At 44.5% G+C, this 20,495-nt stretch overlaps 1 protein-coding gene across 1 annotated transcript in view; it reads right to left on the bottom strand.

Moving 5' to 3' along the window:
• The window catches only part of tp53i11 (tumor protein p53 inducible protein 11), an 87,546-nt gene that overhangs the window by 66,619 nt on the left and 432 nt on the right, over window positions 1–20,495 (bottom strand). The gene's annotated exons all lie outside the window — the stretch shown is intronic.

Below are 20,495 nucleotides of genomic sequence, written 5' to 3'. Positions count from 1 at the left end.
TTCAGATAAAAGAGATTTTAACATCAAAAAAATATATAACCATATGTAATCAAATCTTTAATTCACTGTTCACAAGGAGTCATATAGCATGGAAACAGGCCCTTCAGCCCACTGACTCTGTGTGGACATACTACACAATATTAACCACATTTTATTCTCCCCACAGTTTCTACCGTTTATGCATCATGCTTTTTGTTTCCTTATTTGCTGCTTGGGAGAACTCTTTATTGTATCCGCCAGCTTGATGATGGAAGAAATGTCTTTGAATTGATGCCTGACAGTTACCAACAAAGAGAAAGGGGAGGTAATTGTCACAGGGATATAGAACGTTGAACGATACAGCAAGGGAAAAGGCCCTTCTACCCACCATATCTGTGCTTACCACAATGCCAAATTAAACTGCTCATTTGCCTGCAAGTATTCCACCTGTGCACGCATCTCTCCAAATGCCTTGTAAATATATTGAATGTACCTGCTGCCACCATCTCTTCCTGCAGTGCTTTCTTGGCACCTAGCACTCCATGTGTAAAAATAAACTTGCTGTGCAAATCTCATTTAAACCATCCCCCTCTCACCTTGAAGCTATATCTGCTAGTATTGGACATTTCCACCCTGGGCCACAGTGCATCTCCATTAAAGGACATCTGCATCATCACTCTTCAGCTGCGAGGAAGACCACAGGCAACGTGGCTTGTGGCAAGTCATTCTGCGGCACCCATCACCGGGAAGGGAGATGCGGAATTCATGGACTTTATACTCTCCACACCACCCATAACTTTATTAACTTCTATCGGTCCTCCCTCACCATCCGATGCTCCAGAAAGAACAATGAAAGTTTGTCCAACTTTTCCTTGTAGCGAATACTCTTTAATCCAGGAAACATCTTGGTGAATCTCTTTTGCAACATCCCCAAAGCATCCACATCCTTCCTGTAATGCGGCAACCAGAATTGCACATAATAGCCCGATCTTTTAGAGGAACTTCCTGTGAGGTTAGTAGCATGCAGTGTACATATTTGCCGACCACAAATTCCGCTCAATAGTGCCACAATAACAAGACTCTCACTATTTTGATGAAGGAAGGGTTATCTGGGGTGGAGAGAGAGAGGTGCTCTTTCACCTACGTATTTGAATTTAGCAGACCACTACAGTGTTATTAATTCCTGTCAAAACCTTAAGCTGATTCCTCCTCCTCCTCAAAAAACAGAGCTCGCAACACATCATTTACAAACAGTTGCGAAACCTCTGAGCGACAGAACCTGCACCTTAACTAAACTTGGTGCATTCTGCATACGAGTCCACATTATTTGTAGGGCACTAATTTGAAAGGCTCAGCAATGGATCGACTTTAATGGGAAAGAATATTTGGGAAAGATACCATGGTTTTAGGAGAAACTCATTTGGTATTTTGGATTAATTACTGGTCTTGAAAACCAAGCTACAACAATGACCATTATCTGCTTTGACTCTTGGAAGCCACCTCTGCAACCCTGCACACTGATGTATTGGGCGATGAGGGGAGCAGTTTGGTGGCAAGTAGAGCTAGCAGGTCTAGGCAGCTGAGTCGACTATTAGTTACATGAGGAATCTGGCAGAACAGGAAGGGGAACACAGACTCAGACCACAAGGTGACTAGCACAGGAGAATTAATGCTGTCAGACAATGCATCCCAGGCATTAAATAAAACATCAGGCAGTCACACTGTGGGACACGCCTCTGGTCCCTGCATGGCTTAGCAGATGAGTGGACAAGATGAAGGACACCACAGGATTACAGTGGTCCCACCCACTCCCTTTGCTGAATGTTTTCCACTCACGTCTAAAGTGAGCTACACATAGATGTGGTGCCTGGCGGTACATGACCTAACTTGCAGGTGAACATGTTATCCCAGACACCACAGATGGAATGCAACTTCTCCTCTCCGCAACCCAGTCTCCTGAAGGTGGCGATTTATTATAGATGTCACAGCTGGACAGCTGCTCTCATTTTCGATTCTGGCCTTGAAAATGGAATGAACTTTATTTTCCCCAGAGAGAGCTCACTGCAGGAACATGAAGAGCATTAAAAACCTGGGGATTTAATGGTCAGAAATTCATTCCGTTTGAAAGTGTGATGTCAACCGTCGGGTAAAGAAGCATTGGAAATGCATAATTCAGGCAGAATTTAATGATTCAGACACCACTTTGAACAGGACCATCTGTACAGCTGGCCAGACGGGACACTTTACAAGTTCTGAGGGAAAACCCCAAGAGATTCACTGCGTTACATGGTAGTTCATGAGGCAGAGCCATTTCTCGGGATCAAGTCAAGGAGGTTGTCGGGTCCCATGGTCTTGGCTGTATCCAGTACGTTCAGACATCTCTTGATGTGTCATTAGCTTCTGGGATAGTGGGACCTCTGCAGGAAGCCAAGATGGATTGTGCAATCAGTCCAAATTTTACTGCAATTCTTCAGAATTGTCTTAAGCACTCAAATGCTGGACCAGAAACTCAACAGGACTAACTTCATAAATACTCTGACTGCAGGGCAGGTCGGAAGCTTGTTATCCCATAGAGAGTGACTCGCCTCCTGATACCTCAAAGCCTTGCCAAACCAGAGTACGATGGAATACTCTCTTACTTCCTTGGACGAGTCGGGCTCTCTCACCACTTAAGGAGTTTGACACCATTCAGGGCAAGAATTAAGAGCTAAATCTAACTCTCTCTTGAAAACATCCAGTGAATTGGCCTCCACTGCCTTCTGTGGCAGAGAATTCCAGATTCACAACTTGATGGGTGAAGAAATGTTTCCTCATCTCAGTCCTAAATGGCCTCCCACTGATTCATGTTTTACATGAGTTATTGCTAATGTGTGAGTTTATTTTAGTTCTGCGGTTGATGTGGGTCCTTCACAGTTGTCTCACAGCTGTTTGTAGTTTAAGGCACAAAAGCAAAACTTGCTGAGGGCACGCGAGAGGCACAGCAAAGCTCTTCAGCGGTTTACCAGCATGGCTATACATGTTTAAAATGATGTTGCCAATCTATTCAGAAAAGGGCGGCAGGGTGTCGCAGCGGTAGAATTGCAGCGCCAGAAACCTGTAGCTTGATCCCGACTACGGGTGCTGTCTGTAAGTTCTCCCCGTGACCGCGTGGGTTTTCTCCAAGATCTTCGATTTCCTCCCACACTCCACAGATGTACAGGTTAATTGGCTTGGGTCTGTATACTTGGTATAAGTGTAAATTGTCTTGTGTGTGTGTTGGCTTGTGTTAGTGTGCAGGGATTGCTGGTCAGTGCGGACATGGTGGGCCAAAAGGCCTGTTTCCGCGCTGTATCTCTAAACTAAACTGAACTCTCATCAGGGGAGTCGCGCAACATCCTCTGCCGAGAAAGATGAGGGCAGCAGGTGTAGGGGACACCACCACTAGCAGATTCCCCTCCAAGTCGCTCACCATTCCAACGTGGTAATATACGGTTGCTCCTGCACCATCACCATCTCCAAATCCCGAACTCCCTCCCCAACAGTGCTAAAGGAGCACCTTCACCAGAAGGACTGCAGTGATTCAAGTAGGCAGCTACCCACCATTTTCTCCAGGGTAATTAGGGATGAGTGATAAATGCTGGCCTTTGGCAGCGATGTCCATGTTGCCAAAATTGACCTTGTCAGATGAAGTTTGGGGGGGGGGGGGGGGGAAGAGTCAATGTTTGAAGGAATCTTAATTCCCCTGAAATCCTGGAAAATATTTGTCTCTCATTCAAGAATACTCCACCGATTATCTGGGCATTATCAGATTTCTGTTATTGGAAGCTTGCAAAATTGGTGCTTTGTTTCCATCTTCTCACACTTCAGAAGGGACTGACTGAGACATAGTCATAGTTATGGCGGCATGGAGTCGGACATCCACCAACTTCAATTACCACGTATCACCCATGGGTACCCATCCTACGCCAATCCCATTTTGTTCTCCTCACATTTCCATCAACATCCCCATGATTCTAACAATCATCCTTACACTAAAGGCAAATCATTATCCCACTTGTAATGTCTTTTCAAAAAGGCAGAGGAATAAAGATAGAAGCAAACGGAGTAGGCTAGTCAACCACTGATGTCAAGACAACCTTATTATCTCCAGGACCCCATCTCCACTGTAGGCTTTAACATTGCCCATCCTTCACTGCCACTGGATCATTATTTGGAAGCTACACCAAGATACACAAGGGTCCTGTTTCTGTGCGTATTACTCTATGACCCCGTTGAACCGCCCATTGCCTGGAGGACGTCTGCAGTCCACAGAGAGATAAGCCAGTCCCACATCGTCCCATCTCCACCCCTTTCTGTTTTCCGCAGAGACCGTTCCCTCCGCAAATCCCCGGTTTACTCGTCCCTTCCCACCAAAACCACCCCCTCCCCAGGTACGTTCCCCTGCAACGCAGGAGATGCAACACCTGTCCCTTTACCTGCCCCCTCGCCTCCGTCCAAGGATCCTACAGTCATTCCAGGTGAGGCAGAGGTTCACTTGCGCCTCCTCCAACCTCATCTACTGTATCCGCTGTTCCAGGTGTCAACTCCTGTATATTGGCGAGACCAAGCGCAGGCTCAGCGATCGTTTCGCTGAACACCTCCGCTCAGTCTGCCTAAACTTCCCTGATTTCCCGGTGGCTCAGCACTTTAACTCCCCCTCCCATTCCCAATCTGACCTGGGCCTCCTCCATTGTCAGAGTGAGGCTCAGCACAAATTGGAGGAACAGCACCTCATATTTCACTTGGGTAGATTACACCCCAGCAGTATGAACATTGACTTCTCTAACTTCAAGTAGCCCTTGCTTTCCCTCTCTCTCCATCTCCTCCCCCTTCCCAGTTCTCCCACCAGTCTTACTGTCTCCGACTTAATTTTATCTCTGTGCCGTCCACTCCCCCGATATCAGTCTGAGGAAGGGTCTTGACCTGAAACGTCACCCATTCCTTCTCTCCAGAGATGCTGCCTGTCCCGCTGAGTTGCTCCAGCATTTTGCATCTACCTTGGATTTAAACCAGCATCTGCAGTTCTTTCCTGCACAGTCAGTCTCACTGTTCAGGATAAGTTGGGGCGAGTAACAAATGCAACTTTTCCTGGATCTGGTACACCCTGGGAACAGCAATTACCATCTTCAACACTAGAGCACTGGCCATTGCAGCTCGGATGAAGCAACAGCTTCTTAGTTGGACCACCACACTGACGACTCAAGATATTTCATGGCCAGTTCAGATTATTTATTCACTAATTATTGCATTGCTCAGCTGTAGACTAAGTGCAGATCTGCTCCCAGCACCAATTCCCATTTGACGGTCTTCGGAAGGAACTCTTCAAAATCAAACCCAGCCGTGTCACAAATATCTGTGAAACTACTCATGCCCATGAAAGGAATCTACAAACTGGTCAACTCAGTGTTCCAGAATCCATGAAATCTCTAATTACAAGGGGAGGAATACACTGACTGTTCATTCAGTGAAATCACTCATTTCAATGTCAGAAATACACAAAGTCACTGAACCCATTGACCACAGTCTCAGACACTGTTTCCCTAATAGTGGGAGCAGTGTTAACATTAGAATCATAGAGACACAAGAGACTGTGGCTGCTGGAAACTTGAGTCAAAACAAACTGCTGGAGGAACCCAGTGGGTCAGGCAGCTTCGGTGGAGGGAAATGGACAGACAATGTTTCACTTTGGGGCCCTGGCTCAGACTCCAAGTAGTTTCCTTCAGTCTGAAAGAGGGTCCTGAATGGAAACTTTCGCTGTTCATTTCCTTGCACAGATAGATGCCGCCTGACTCACTGAGATCCACCAGCAGTTTGTTTTTAAACTTTGGAAGCACAATGTTTCGGAAACTTCTTTGAGACACAGCAATTTACTTCATCTAGGTCGAGGAAATAAACCTCCCACGAGTCTCTAAGTGGCACAGATTTTAGCTGTCAACACTGCGATAATTGGAATCTGCAGTTCGGCTCAAAGAAGATGAAGCAGTTATGTGCAATGAAAAACTGAACGATTCAAGTTAACTGTTTACGTAACTGGGGAGCAGTAAAGCTCTGGTCCTTCTCCAAAGGAATTATCAAAGATTGTCAAATGATAAAGAGGAACCAGCTTAAAGCTTTACCGGTCTCTCATTTGTGTGGGATCAAACTGTTCAGAAAGAAGGAACGAGGATGAAAAATGCTGCAGAACATTGAACCGATTACCGAAATAACCAGCAAGAAACTGCAGCACCTGCCAGGCATCTGAAACAAAATCAGAAGCAGTTGAATAATAATAATAATAATAATAAATTTTATTTAATGGGCGCTTCAGACATCTCAGCATGTCATGCAGCATCTGCAGAGAGAGAAGCGGTAGCTATGCTTATTAGAATGGAAAGGTGATGACACAATAACATTTGCATTATATGGATTCTCGTTTTCCCCACCCTTCCCATGCTGTTGCTTAAGGCACGCTGGCTTTTCCACTTTTCCAGTTCTGATGAAAGGGAACGCTAACTCCATTCTTTCTCTTTCCAAAATGTTGAGCATTTCCAGCACTCCGTTTTGTACCCATCATCTGATTGGACTTAAAGAGCTTTACTGGGAAGGAAAGGACAGCAGCATGCAATCATGGAGCAACAAGCAATGTGCTGGAGGAAGTTAGCAGGTCGAGCAGCATCTATGGCAGGAAGGATACAGTCATGTTTTGGGTCAAAGCCCTGCATGAGGACTGAGGTAGCCGGTATGAACAGGAATGAGGGAGTGGTGAGACAGGGACAAGTGACTGACTGACGTGTAGGAAAACACTGTAGATGCTGGTTTACACCAAAGATCATTCTGAAGAAGGGTCTCGACCCAAAACATCACCCATTCCTTCTTTCCAGAGATACTGCCTGTCCCACTGAGTTACTGTAGCATTTTGTGTCTATCTTGGGTGATTGATTGATTGGGTTTACAGCTCTGAATAGGTTACCTGCCATGCTGCCACTCACTTTATTACAGGCCAGCAGCTGTGAAAAGGCAGTAAAAAGGACTGCAAATGCTGGTTTAAAACAAACATAGGCACAAAATGCTGGAGTAACTCAGCAGGACAGGCAGAATCTCTGGTGAAAATGGTTGTGACATTTCAGATTGTGAAAGGGTTTTGGGTTATCTAATAGTCTGGATCACTGAGCCAGGTGATACAAAACACCACAGGAAAGAGATTCACATTCTAATGAACAGTAAGCAATGCCACAGGGTGTCACTTATACTGGCACACATCTAACTTAACATGGCACGTGCCATGATTAATTACTCAGGGTAGGCTTTTAAAAAATCTTGAAAACCGCACATGTGCAGATTGTTCTCCTCTCCAGTTGACAGTCAGTCGACTTTTATAGTTATTTGTCTTCAAAAGCCTTCTCTTAATAAAGTCTTTAAAAACATATAGCTCAAAGAAATGTACTTACCACATTATTTGTTCACAAACTCCATTCTTCTCTCTTTGTTTCTTAAGATACTCTTAATATAATGACAATCCATGTTTGAAAAACCCGCCAAGAAACTCGAGCTGCGCATGCGCAGTCCACGGTGCAAAGGCAGAATTTCAGCTGCCTTTTTCGACCGTTCTCATTGAAGGCTTGATGCAGCGTCGACGGCACGCAAGTTGCACATACTATCGCGTGTTACATGTACTGCGGATGAAAAACACGGGAGAATTATGCCTTCCTAAGCGATCGATCTCTTAGGTAGGTATAATTCTCCCGTGCCTTTACTATTCATATTTAATAATTACCATTTTATAATTTTAGTTATGGTAGGCACTGCCTACCTTGCCCACCCTGACGGCACGTGCCTGAACTTAACACTCAGAGTTCTGGAATATAGATTCTGGAGACAAGCGACTATGGATGATGGATTATATTTGTCTTTTTTCCACTTATCATCTCCAGCCTGTCTTCACCCATCTCTCCCCCATCTGACTTATCTGCCAATTAACCCTCTTCACTTGAGTTTACCTATCATTTGTTCATTCTTGCCGCACTCCTTCTACCTCCCCTCTGCTCCATCAGTCTGAAGAAAGGTCTGACCCAAAACATTGTCCCTCCCTTTCCCTCCAGACATGCTGCCTGACCCATTGAGTTCCTTCATCGGTTTGCTTTTTCCATGTGATTTCAGGCTAGCATGAGAATATGTCCACCCCTCTCCACTAGATTGATTCCAGTTTCTACTCCTCCAAGGTCACTGGTCAAGATCCATCTAGTTTACAGGATGCGCAACTGTTGGCTCTGACCTCTCATAACTATCGTGCAAACTTTAGCCTGAAAATATATCCAAGTTATCAAGCTACCACTTCAGGATTGTCCTTCCCCTCCCCACTCCTCTTCATCGGTCAGAAGGGTCCCGACCTGAAACGTCATCTGTCCATTTTCCTCCACAGATACTGTCTGGCCTGCCGAGTTCCTTCAGCGCTGGTTTTGCTCAAGATTCCAGCTGCCGCAGTCTCTTGCAGCTTCAGAAATATGTTTTGTCACGTGTACCAATTAAGGCACAGTGATTTGCGAATTACCATACAGCCATACGAAAAAAAAAGAAACAAGACACACAACTACATAAAAGTTACCATAAACATCCACCACAGCGGATTCCACACATTCCTCACTGTGATGGAAGGCAAAAAAGTCCAATCTTCTAAATCCGTACATGGCTATGTTTCTGTAAACTGTGTCTAATTTTAGCATGATGCTTCTGCATTCTTTCAGACACCGAGATCCTTCCTAAAATATAGTGCTTACAATGATGACATTAGACAATACCGAGCAGGATTAGGCCATTTGGCCCTTCGAGCCAGCACCGCCATTCACTGTAATCATATCTGATCATCCACAATCAGTACCCCGTTCCTGCCTTCTCCCCATATCCCTTGACTCTGCTATCTTTAAGAGCTCTACCCAACTCTCTCTTGAAAGCATCCAGAGAACCGGCCTCCGCTGCCTTCTGAGGCAGAGAATTCCACAGATTCACAACTCTCTGGGTGAAAAAGTTTTTCCTCATCTCCATTCTGAACGGCTTACCCCTTATTCTTAGACTGAGGCCCCTGGTTCTGCACTCCCCCAACATCAGGAACATGTTTTCTGCCTCTAGCGTGTCCAACCCCTTAATAATCTTATATGTTTCAATAAGATCCCCTCTCAACCTCCTAAATTCCAGTGTATACAAGCCCAGTCGCTCAATTCTTTCAACATATGACAGTCCAGCCATCCTGGGAATTATCCTTGTGAAACTACGCTGCACTCCCTCAAATTTGGAGGCCAAAACTGCACAAAACACTCCAAGTATGGTCTCACCAAGGCATTGTACAACTGCAGAAGGACCTCTTTGCTCCTATACTCAACCCCTCTTGTTATGAGGGCCAACATGCCATTCGCTTTCTTCACTGCCTTCTGTTCTTGCCACCAAAGTGAATAACCTCACATTTATCTACATTAAACTGCAACTGCCATGCATCTGCCCACTCACCCAACCTGTCCAAGTCACCCTGCATCCTCATAGCATCCTCCTCACAGTTCACACTGCTAGCTTTGTGTTATCTGCAAATTTGCTAATGTTACTTTTAGTTCATCCCTTCATCTAAATCATTAATGTATATTGTAAATAGCTGTGGTCCCAGCACCGAGCCTTGCGGTACCCCACTAGTCACTGCCTGCCATTCTGAAAGGGACCTGTTAATCCCTATTCTTTGTTTCCTGTCTGTCAACCAATTCTCTATCCATATCAGTACCCTACCCCCAATACCATGTGCTCTAATTTTGCACACCCACCTGCCTGTCTTTTCGATAGGACGTGTATCTCTGAATATTCAGTTCCCAGCCCAGGTCATCTTGCAGCCATGTCTCTGTAATTCCCACAACATCAAACTTGCCAATCTCTAACTGAGCCTCAAGCTCATCCTTATACCACACATATAACACTTTAACTTGGGCATTCACCTCCCCTCTCACTATTGCCCCTGACCTTACTCTCTTATCCCTTGTCGAACTTTCCTTCCCATTAATTTGGGAGTCTTTTGTAACTTTTCCTGTACTCACTTCCCCTTTAACTCCATCTTTATACTCCCAATGTGTCAATCCCTCCCCCCGTGCTATTTAGTTTAAACCCATGTGTGTAGCAGTAGCAAACCTGCCTGCCAGAAGGTTGGTCCCCATCCAGTTAAGGTATAACCCATCCCATTTTTAAAGACTGCCTAGCCAAAAATGTATGTAGATTGGGTATAATTTCCTTACATTCCTACACCAAGCCCCTATGAATAAACTAAGTGATCTCACATGTTTCTCAACAACTTCCTCATCTGTAAAGATTTGTACATTTACAAATTCTTATTCCTATACCCACTTTGTTCCGTTTACAGGAATTACCTTGCATCATTCTTCCAGACAAAAACATATTAGTTCACTCATTTCTCTATCAAGTTTTTTCTGTCATGTTTTTTCCTAGTTCACCGCTTCGCAAGATCGGGGGAAACCCAGAGGATTGTGCGTGGGCCAAATCCAGCGCACAGCAACTCAGTTTACCAGCTGACTCAGATATTTTACGAACAGGAGGCTCAAAGTATTGTGGTTGATAGAATTTTCTGCATAATCTGGAATGATCTCCTGCCAACACAGAGTTTGTGTGTACACAAAAATGGTGGAGAAACTCAGCGGGTGCAGCAGCATCTATGGAGCGAAGGAAATAGGTAACGTTTCGGGCCTAACCCCTTCTTCAGACTGAATCTGAGTCTGAAGAAGGGTTTCGGCCCGAAACGTTGACTATTTCCTTCGCTCCATAGATGCTGCTGCACCCGCTGAGTTTCTCCACCATTTTTGTGTACCTTCGATTTTCCAGCATCTGCAGTTCCTTCTTAAACATGGAATTTGTGTGTGCGCGCGTCTGTGTGTGTGTGTCTGTGTGTGCGTGTGTGCGCGCGTGTGTGTGTGTGTGTGTGTGTGTATGCCAGAAGTGGAGAGATGATCATGGGCAAAGGGTGAGGGAGGAGGATGGAAGGTAAGGGGAGGCACGGAAATCGCTGTCAAAACTTGCGGGGGACACAATTTCTTGGCGGCCGCGCGCGCATGGGCACACGTGCGGGGCTTCGGCCGTGGCCCTGTGGACGGTAACATCGGGAGCTGACCTGGTTGGTGACCGACTCCGAACTCCAGCAACAGCAGCTTTGTCCACCCCGAATCGTGGGGCTTGAATCGGCCCGTTCACGGGGTCTTTCATCGGCCGGCGGGGGCTTCAGCATCGGGAGCCTCAATCGCCTCGATGCAGCAGTTTGATTTTAAGCCCCACCGGGTGCTGAAAGGCCCCGCGAACGGGCCGATTCAGCCCTTAGAAATCGGCTGATAAAGTCTGGATTACAAAACATGGGGACAATTGTCTCCCACCTCTCAAAGCAGGGGGGGTGGGGGCTGGACATGTCCCTCCTGTCCCCCCCTGGATTTCCGCCCCTGGATGAGGGGATACAGTGGGAGAGGTCAGACGTCTATAAACCTAAGGGCACCCTAAAGGCATTGTTGGCAAAGAAGATAGCTGGGTGGAGAGAGGCCTCTGAGGTGGAAACAACAAAGCAGATACTCGCATGGACTCTCCTGCGGTGGTTTACACTGACCAGATTGGAATCAAAACTTGACAGGCTAAAAAGACTTAAGGAAAAGAGGACCATATACTGAATCAATGCAATCCAATGAAGAAAAAAGTAAAGTATACGGAATTTAATCTTACTTTATCACAAAAAAATAGACCGAGGTGAGCTCTTGTTAAACCAGACCTTGGCCCTCTGGTCAACGTCTGTTTCAGTAATTATGCCTGCAGTCATCAAATACAGCATACGACAAGCAAACAATTCATGTTAACAGATGCACCAGTCACTTTAGCCCATGATCTCCTGCTGAGCACTTAAATCAGGTCTCACAGCACAAAGGTTTGGCGGCCCCAGATTGTGTAGTTCAGAAGCTTGACACTCTCCCTTCAATGGTTACTTGTCTTGTTTCACTGACAAGCTTTAAAATGATCTCCTCTCTACCTGCATGTTGGTCACGATGATGACCAGAAAGGGCAGGGGACAAGTTACTAATCCTTGGTGGGCATCCACTACACACTTCTGTTCAATCAGCAGAGTAGGATTTCCCTGCGGGCTGTTATTTGTGTTAGCCCTCTTTTGCCCAGTAGTTCTATTTGGTGTGTTTGTTTTCAAGCACCACTAACTTTGCTCTGAATTTTGTCTCCAAGTGTTACTCTGACTAGCCAGTGTTTGTGGGATTCATCTCCTCCTTTTGTAAAAATGTTGTAATATTGCTATCTTACAATCTTCAGGCATCTCCCAGTGTGGAAGGAAGCTGGTACCCAGACTCTACAATTCCCCATCATTCCATTCACTACAACTTTATGCATGCCTTCTATTTATTACACCTTCCATCATCTCATTTTATCACTCAAATACCACAATTACATCCTCTATTATGCAGTTCTGATACTTTATTCATCTAGAGAAGAAAGTAATGTATGCAATGAATGCCTCGTTAATAATTCCTCCCTTTCACAACAACTCTCTCCAGCCATCAAAAAATGACCTCTGTTTTGAACCTTCGTCTTCTTTTGACTACTTTGTTTGACCATTGAAAATATTTACTCGAAAAAAACCTCTTACTTTGTACTTTTCTGTCAGTCACCAGTGATCCGCCAATTTCTTTTATTTTCAACCTTCTACTTTCTACTTTCCACTTTCAACTTGATTATTGGATATTTTATTAATTTTGTTTGAATAGATACATTTATTCTGTCAGTTTATTTATTGGTCTGAATGCAAGGTGAAATTATTTTCCTATTTTCTTCATTGGATTGCATTGATTCAGTACACAGTCCTCTCTTCTCTTTCAACGTCATGTTTGCCTGTCAACCTGTCATTACATTACACATGGGCAGATTTTTTTACTTTCTTCCTTTTGTTCAGTTTTTTTCATGCTTCACTATTTGATCATTTTGTCTCTAACTAACTAATTATATGCTTTAATTTCAGGTCATCCAAGTAAGATTGTTCAATATTTGTTTCAGAATGCTTCAATCTATAATAACTGAAAATTTCATTCAGTTCTCTTAATTTTTAAGAAAGTTATGAGCTTTTGACTGTCCTCGATCACAGCTTTTGAGTTAAGTCAATGGAAAAGCAATAGGGAACAAGATGCTAATTTCAGAGTATGAAAATGGCCATAACTTTTTTAATACTGAAGATATGAATGTGAATTAGGTGTCAAATTCAACTTCTTTTTATGCTTTATCTGATGGGATAAATTGCAGACTTGATTTTTAAAATCTCAAAATTTTGTAACATTGCTACATTAAGAATTGCTGGCTCACTTTGTCCGATACACGGTTACGGCACCATCTGGAATACTAACATTCACCTCTTCAAATTTTCTAAAATGCTTGCAAATTTAGTCCTCTCTCTCCTTACTTAGAAACATAAAAAATTGGTACAGGATTAGGCCATTCAGCCCTTCAAGCCAGCACCGTCATTCAATAAAATCATGGTTGATCATCCAAAATCAGTACCCCATTCCTGCTTTCTCCCCATATCCCTTGATTCCTTACTGCTGCTGTTGACCTATAGTAACTAGGAGCATATTAGCTCTCCTACTTTCCTTAAATCTAATCAAGCATTAACATTCTTCAGTCCCGCCAAAGTTTATTTGTTCAACCCTACCACATTTTTCTCCTAATCTAAACCATCTCCAGGTTACAAATGCTCTACTTACAGACATCTCTGCATATGGATGAGCTCCCATTACATTACTAAATTCAAAATGTACATACTGACAAATGGCAGAACTAGTTTCCTCTCTCTCCACTTCTGGTAATTGTTCTTTTTTTTTTTTTTAAGTCTTATGTACTTTTGATGCTGTTCATTGTAATATCCTGGAGGCAGAGTTACTGTAATCAAGTGATTTGTGTATTTTCTGATTTATGGACAAAATTGGTTTATGGACGTCTGTTTAAAAAATCCCATTCATTACGTAGGGACAGCCTTTTTTCATTTTCAGGTCATTTGCAACAAGCTATTCCAATTTCCTTATAATTCCCTCCTTGAGCCAGGTCTTAGAATCCTTCAGTGCCACCTCAGTCGCATGTGACCTCTTTTTACCACACTCCATAAACGTACTTCTGAACCTTCCTCCCCCCTCCCCTCCACAAACCTCTTGTGCTTTCTCTTATCTGACTCTTCCAGTGTCTGAACTATTTATCACTATCTTTCTCTCACTGTCATCTATACACTCAACATGTTCTCTCTGTTGTTTTTTCTTGGTCCCTGCTCACCACCCAAAAATTAGTTGGACTCCATCTTTCCTGTGACATTACAACCCCACTGCGATATGTTGGCTCCCCTATGTGTGGAACAATGTCTATTACCCGAATCTTCAATCACATCAACTCTCGTTCACTGCTGACCCCAGCCTATCAACTACATGACCTCCAGGTCAATCAAACTGTCCGAATCTTCCTTCGCTCCATAGCTGCTGCTGCACCCGCTGAGTTTCTCCAGCACGTTTGTCTACCTGTCTGAATCTTATTTCGGTTTCAAACCTCACCATTCCCACTCAATCCTGTGATCTCCTGCAATTCTTCACTCTATTATTGGTAACTGAACAGAGCAACACAAGTAAACAGAAGGAGTAGGCCCATATGGTCGCTAATGTCTTCCCCACCACCAACTTGATTTCTCTTCTTCTCATCTGTCTACTTACAAAGCTAAAACTGTAGCCAAGCCTTTTGGTTAACTTACTCTAATAACTCCTTGAGATTTACAGCCACATTTTATTTGCTATTGCTTTTCAGAAGCACGTTTATGTTTTACGTTAAGGACAATGTGTAAATGCATTAATTGCTGATTCAAGAAACAACTACTGGAGATACACAGAATGAGCTCTAAAATAAAGATAGACATAAAATGTTGGAATAACTCAGCGGGTCCGGCAGCTTCCCTGGAGAAAATGAATAGGTTGCGTTTTCAGGTGAGGACCGAAAATCACTTTCAAATGACAGTGAAACTCCGATACCTGTGATTGGATTTGCTGGAAATCTTGACATCTGACTCACTAGGGCTTGTGCTATTCTTCAGTTGCATGTACAAGCTACAATGAGTCCAAGAGTTCAATGAATCTCTACTCGGAGATGGATAAAGCTTTGACTGGGTAATTTTTGCTGCTCAAATCAACTCTTTGATTTCCTCTGGCCTGCCCCTTTAACACTAACTCCAGGAGTAATGATGCTGGCCTTTATTTGGCTGTGTGCTGATGTTCCCGTGCATTTCGTGACGAGACGCTCACACCACTGATCCGCAAAAGGTTCAACTCATTGTTTCCAGCAGAAGAAAAGGGGGAGGGGTGACGTAATTAGCCGGGAGCCAGTACCAGTTGGATTACACCTGTGCAGCAAACAGGATCTTGGCTCTCAATGTCAGTCTGCGCTGGTCCACACCAGGAGAGTAATTCAATCACTCAGCTTCACTCTCTCAAACCCACCATATCTATCAGTTGCATCTTACCTCCTCATCACAGGTCCACTTAGAACAAGAGATGCCCTGGCAACTTCACTCTCTCTGTTCTACGCCCAGTGGGTATTTTATTATACCTTATTTTATTGTGCTCCGTTAAATTATAAATTCCTAAAACAGCTACCAGTACCAGAGATTAAAGAGCAGCTGTCAACTATCTACATTTAGATACTCTAAACAAAATAGAATTCCAGTTTATGGTTGACAATGCAGTAACACATGAACTCCTGAATGTGTATTCCAGCACAGCACAACATGTATATATATACACACACACACCTAAAATCGCAGGTATTTTTTAAATTCCTTCAATGTAGAAAGGTAGTGTTGTATCAAATTATTGCCACTAGAAGCCACTAGAGAATTTATATAGTTTAGGCTTACTTAGGACACCTTAGAAAACAGTGAAACAACTGTGAAAGGAGATATCTTAAATCAGGCAAACAAGTGTAATTAACAGATAAGCAAACATAGCCATTTTGTTACATAAATTAATCTGTTCATGTAATTGACTGAATAACATATAGTTAAAGTGCCTGAAGGTACATCAGCGTCCAGATGTAATCCGTTATCAACAGCAATAATAACCCCACTCACACGGCACTACTCACAACTCACCAATTAATCTTGACACCTCCTTATTGTTCCATGAACAACAAACTCATCCCAGCTATCCCACAGGCAGCAATGTGCTAATTGCCAGACTAACTGTTTAAGTGACACCTGGGTGCAACACCAAAATGTCAGCATCAATCACCCGCTCATACATCTGATGTGGAACCAACAGCCACAAGTAATGTCAATGCCATAATATATTATGTAGAATAATAACCCACTAGCTAAAGTCCATAGGCAATGATTCAACAGGTACTGTGGACCATGTGACTGAAATCTGTACATGACTGGACTTCTTGGCTCAGAATTGCAGAGTTTATTGCCCACACTACTTGTCTGTCAGACTTCAGAGACAGAGATCGAGGCGAAGTTGAGCCAGACCTTCTGCTCGTTGTTACACAGACTGCAGCTGGAGGTCATGCTTGCCTGCTGATCACCCGAGACCCTGAGCTCTTAATAGAGCAGATGGTTAAGCAACGTGGCCACGTAATGAATGGTAGGGCCTTGGTGTACTTGGAACTCGGTGTACAACTGCGTGAGGGTAGTTAAGGTGATGAAGAAGCCATATGGCTACTTGCCTTCTTTAGCTGGGGCACAAAATATAAATGCAAGCGTATATGGAACATCGATTGAGTGACAGCTCTTGTAGTGTGTACAGTTCTGGCTGCCAGAAGCAATTGCACTGAATAGAGTGCAGGGGAGATTTACCAGGATGCTGTCTAGGTTCTTGATTAGTAAAGGTGTCAAAGGTTACAGGGTGAAGGCAGAAGATTGGGGTTTAGAGGGAAAAATAGATCGGTCATGATTGAATGCCAGAGCAGACTTGATGGGCCGAATGACCTAATTCTGTTCCTATGACATGAACCTATGCCTACGATGGAATACTAGTTATGGCTGGACTAACTGGGCTCATTTCCCTTGGAGCTGAGTAGTCTGACGAGGGAATTCTGATGAAGCTGTACAAAACTATGAGAGGCGTGGATAGTAAAAATATTTTTCCCCGTAGTTATCTATGACCATAGGGAATTGAGCAAGAGGTTTAGAGGGAATATTAGAAATAATTATTTCCCCTAGAGGATGATTAAATTCTGCATCACACACACAGTGCCCAAGAGGATGATGGAGACAAAGACTCTCACAACATTTAATGAGTATTTAGACAAGAACTGGACTCAGCAAGGCATAGAAAGCTGCAGACCAAGTGGTGGTAAAGTAGAATTAGCATAGATCAGGAATGTGTTGACCAGCAGAGACATGGTGGGCTGAAGGGTCTATTTGCATGCTGCATTCCTCTGTGCCTGGCAGAGACATGATGCGATGTGCCACAATGTCACTGGGCAGTGCCATGGGGACACGCTGACATTGGAGGCTGGAATGACATCACCCTGGGGATCAATGCAATGGCAGCGGGCACCACACCACATCCATTCTGATTGCCCTGCCAACGCAAACCTTTCCTCACCTCTCTTCAATCCCAGCTGAGGGGTGAAGGTTTGCAGTTCTGTAGCTGCCTCCTCACCCAGGGATATTTGCCAACCCACAACAAGCCCAGACCATCCACAACCAATACCCTTGGCCTTCAGGGCTCGGACAGCCGCCCCTCTCTAACATGTGGCCACCACACACAGTCAAAGCTGGGATGACCCATTAAAGGGTCAAACCCTGTATCTGGTGGCGCTGTATGGATGCACGGGACTGGCGACACAACTAGTTCTCATTTTATTCCGAATAAAATTTTGCCTTAATTTTTTTTATTATTGTTAACCCACGATTTTAATAACTCTTTAACCCTATTTATTTAAGCAGCAACCTGTTCTTTCACTACACCCAGCACAGCACTGACAACCCCCCCCCAGGTTAACTTAACTAGGTTTCTCAATCAGTCTGAGCTGATGCAGGAAACTGTGAAGACTGCACAGACAATGGGAACTGGCACCACACACCATAGTCACACCAGCTCTAGTGCAGGATCGTCCACCTGTAGTTCTCCTCACTGCTGGGTGTGCCTGTCTTCAGCCACCATTTGTTCTGCAACACAGTTGATCGCAGTACCATGTCTGTACCCTCCTCTGCCCCCCCCCCCCCGCCCTTCAGAGCCACTGCCCCATGTATGGCCACAGGTGTAAAATCCCCAGCTGGAAGTGGGTAAATCATTCTCTGTGCAAAATGTTCACTGTGCATGTACTGGGTTACCAGACTAATATTTATAAAACATTTGCAGAAGAACTAATGGGAGAAGTTCAATGCCTGGTAGGCTGTTGGTAGCCGCTGACTAGGCCAGTGCCCAAGGTAGATCCTCGGGCTGGTTGGCTCAAGAGAATGATGGGATTGGGAGCGCTAAAGGGCCTGTCCCACTTTCACGACCTAATTCACGGCCTCTGCCGAGTTTGCCCTTGACTAGTACTAGCAGCATAGTCGTCACGAGGTCGTAGGTAGGTCGTAGCAGGTCATGATGCTAGTCGTAGGTACTCGTTGCATCAAGTAGGTCGGGGTGTTTTTTTAACATGATGTAAAATGTCCACGAGTAAAAAAGGTTGTGAATTAGGTCGTGAAAGTGGGACGGGCCCTTAACCTGTCAGAGTCCTCCTCTGTACCACTCGCTGGAGCCTCTGCATGGAGCTCCAGTGTCACAGTGAACAGGGCACTGATGGAAGCAGCCTTCCCGCCCAACAACAAGAGACCCATGAAGTTCCCAGCAGGGTCTCTGGAACCACACCACACAAAGCAACAGCCAAGAGTACACCTTGCTTGAGATCAAAGGAGTTCCCAGGCAACTGGGATATCTTAGATGGACACAAAATGCTGGAGTAACTCAGTTTTTCTGGAGAGATGTAAAGGGTGACATTTTGGTTTGGCACCCTCTTCAGACTGAGAGTCAGGAGAGGGGACTAGAGATATGGAATGGCAACCTGTGAAAACGACAGATCAAAGCAGATGAGGCTCAAGGAAATGTAGAATGGTTCATTGTTAACGGAGAGGAAATGGTATATCATCTCCCTCAGCACTGCTCGAGTTATTTACAACAATACTTGCTCCCGAGACACACATCTCTTCTCTGTACACCCTGGCTAAATACATAGCAACACCCTCAGTGTACTGGAGCCCCTCACTATCTATCCCCTCGCCATCTGGGGGTACAAAATCTCTGTTCCAGAGGGAGTCACTCACTCAGCCCACAGAAATGCTCACCAAGATGCCTATCCACACTAGTTCTATTTGACTGCGTTTGGCCCCTATTCCATGTATCTGTCTAAATGTTTTTTAAACACTGATTGTACCTGCCTCGACCACCTCCTCTGACAGCTAATTCCTCTGACAGCTAATTCCACATACCCACCAACCTGTGTGAAAAACATGCTCCTCGGGTCTCCTTCAAATAATCCCCTCACACCTTAAACCTATGCCCTCGAGTGTTATAACCACCCACCCAGGGGCAAAGACAGTCACCATTAACCCCACATGATTTATAAACTTCTGAGGTCGAGGCGGAGGCACATCATTCTTTCTCTGGGAATCTGTCACGTCGTCCTGGAAGTTGTTATTCTCTACCTGGAAGACAAGTCTGTCTGTTCTACTGTCAGTTTCTGTGTCTATCTCCCCCTCTCTCGGAGTCTTGCGGTCATTCTTCTCCCATGGTCAATCAGTCACTGTCCGTTTGTCAAGTACTCTCCCCACCCAGGGGTCAGGAACACACAGTCTCTCTTCCTGTCTTGTAGTCTCTCTCTCTCACACACACACACAAAGTCTTGTGGTCACTCACACACAGTATTGTGGTATCTCTCTCACACACACACACACAGTATTGCGGTATCTCTCTCACACACACACAGTCTTGTGATCACTTTCACACACACACAAAGTTTTGTGGTCACTCACACACACACACACACACACATATATATATATATACATATACACACACACACAGTTTTGTAGGTAGACAAAAATGCTGGAGAAACTCAGCGGGCGAGGCAACATCTATGGAGCGAAGGAACTCCAGTCTGAAGAAGGGTCTCGACCCGAAACGTTGCCTACTTCCTTCGCTCCATAGATGCTGCCTCGCCCGCTGAGTTTCTCCAGCACTTTTGTCTACCTTCGATTTTCCAGCATCTGCAGTTTCTTCTTAAACAATATACAGTTTAGTGGTCACCCTCAGACATACACATATATACAGTTTTATGGTCATTCTCACACACATACATATATACATACATATATACAGTTTAGTGGTCACTCTCTCGCACATATAGTCTTGTGGTCTCTCTCTCTCTCTCTCTCTCGCACACATACATATACACACACACAGAGTCCTGTGGTCACTCTCCCGCTCTCTCTC

This window comes from Amblyraja radiata, chromosome 20 (assembly GCF_010909765.2).
Source record: "Amblyraja radiata isolate CabotCenter1 chromosome 20, sAmbRad1.1.pri, whole genome shotgun sequence".
Taxonomy (NCBI): domain Eukaryota; kingdom Metazoa; phylum Chordata; class Chondrichthyes; order Rajiformes; family Rajidae; genus Amblyraja; species Amblyraja radiata.
The sequence above is the reverse complement of the archived record's forward strand: the minus strand, read 5'-3'. Positions and strand labels throughout refer to the sequence as shown.